Source organism: Metarhizium robertsii (assembly GCF_000187425.2).
Source record: "Metarhizium robertsii ARSEF 23 chromosome Unknown MAA_Scf_3, whole genome shotgun sequence".
Lineage (NCBI taxonomy): Eukaryota > Fungi > Ascomycota > Sordariomycetes > Hypocreales > Clavicipitaceae > Metarhizium > Metarhizium robertsii.
In genome coordinates, this window is record NW_011942171.1 from 827,450 (window position 1) to 829,506 (window position 2,057).

The window sequence follows — 2,057 nt, forward strand, 5'->3', positions numbered from 1 at the left end:
ATCTCGCTTGCTGACCAAATTTATTCAATTGGCTGAGTGCAGACAGCGTCGAGACTCAGCGGGAAAGGGTGCTGCTCTCCAAACCCGCCAGGCATGATACACAAGGGAGTGTAGGGTCCATGACGGGGGCCTGTTGTTAATCGCGTTACCTCTACCACCATCGTATTGAATTAGTGGTTTATTCTGTTATGTTACGACGACGGATGATGGTACCGCCGCGCAGAAGATAATCTTCGATGTTCCTCCACAGCCACTCCCCGAGTCAAGCTCGAAGCCTGGGACATCAATGCCGTCCCCTGGCGATGCCCTATCCCTCTGTCCTCCACGGTTCGCGGGCTCTACTTAAATTCTCTAATAGTACCAACGCGCTGTTGACAATTGAAACCCATTACTAAAATACTGTATTATTTTGAAACGAAAGTACGACGGATCATATTATCACATTAGCTCACTATGTACATGGTGGCGTCAATCTCCTTCACAAAATAAGTGTGCGTAGTTATGCAGGGAGGATCTGCAGGAACAAACCCGGCTAGCTGACAGGATTTTTATGGTATTCCTTCAACTTGTCCGGATGCACCGCTTTGCAGGCCTCTTCTCTCCATTGCTTCTTGAATGGCGAGAGAGCTTTGAATATACGGAACTGCCCGTTGGATATAGCTGTCATTCGATGAACCGCATTGGGAAGAACCCGAGAAGTTGGAACCCACTCGCGCTTATGGCCCATTTGGCATGCCAGTAGCAAAGTTGAACTTTGACCCCTGGCCACACAGTCGTAACAGCGGCAATTTTTGCGGGATCTTTGTCAATCGCGACGCATCTTGGATTGAACCCGAAATGTTTCAATCGCTGCAGAAATTGTTGAATAATATACGTCATCGCCGCCGGATCTACGCGGACGGGTTTATTCCCTACCCTTTAGGCCTATGGAGGCTTTAGCAGGTCGACCAGACAATTCGCTAGCACAACTCCAGTACTTTCAACTTGAGATAACACTGCAAACAGGTCCACCCCACCGCTGTTGGTTCCGAACGTCGGGTCCATCACCAATTGCGGAGCTGTATCGCGAAGTTTCTGGATAGGTTCCGAGGCAAAAAACGCCAACGCCCTCATGTTTCCTGCTGTGAAAGATAGCGTGGTGATCGCGATAGCGACTGTTTTTCAGAAAGAAGCCTTGTGGCCGAGATGAAGGGATCCGGGTATCGCTGCCAGATCTCGGCATTCACTTTCTGCCAGAGATGGTAGACCTAACGCCGAGTCGCAGTCTTTCCTTCTCAGCGAGTGTGCAGTGTGTGCATCAAACCTGATTTTGGGCGTCAAATGCGTCTTTTAAACTAGAATGAAATGGCTGCACGAGAAGCGACAAAAGAATATGTTCGATGCTCCGATTAGCCGCGCTGTTAGCTATCTCCTGGTCTTTTTTTTTTGGTCTATGTACCATCCTTGTCGTCGTTTGGTGGTGCGCGCCGAGAGCCAAACTTGGCTTCCATGGAGAACTTGACCGAGGTAAAAACGGCCCACGGCGCTGCGTCCCCGCCAATTTTCGCACACATCTTCCACTTTGTCGTCATCATCCTTCTCAGTTTCTTTCACCGTCCCCCCGTCCCAGGGTGGCATCATCGGCCAGCTCGTCGGACCAGCTGGCATGCCCGTTCGCGTCCAAGCCGACATCGTCCCCTGGAATTTGAACGGCTTGGGATAGATTGACTGTGTTCGAATGCTCCCGAGCCAGCATACACTATTCCGGCTCGTCTCGCGGGCAGGCTCGCCAAATCTTTGAAAAGAACATCCACTGACTAGCTTGAGAATCCGAGCGATGTTCAGTTCGTCACCAAGGGGCAGTATGAGACCTAAGTCCGGTATATTCCCTGTCCCGCATCGTGAAAGACCACATGTTTGCTTGCGGGGCTTGTGTAACCGCTGTTGCTGGTTTGAAATCAGTGGAATTTAGTTTACGTTGTTGGGTGAGGAATGGAACTAAGCAATGGCCCTAAAACAGACGGCAACCTACGGCGCTCGGACGCCATACATACACAGTTAAGCCCATAATAGAGCTA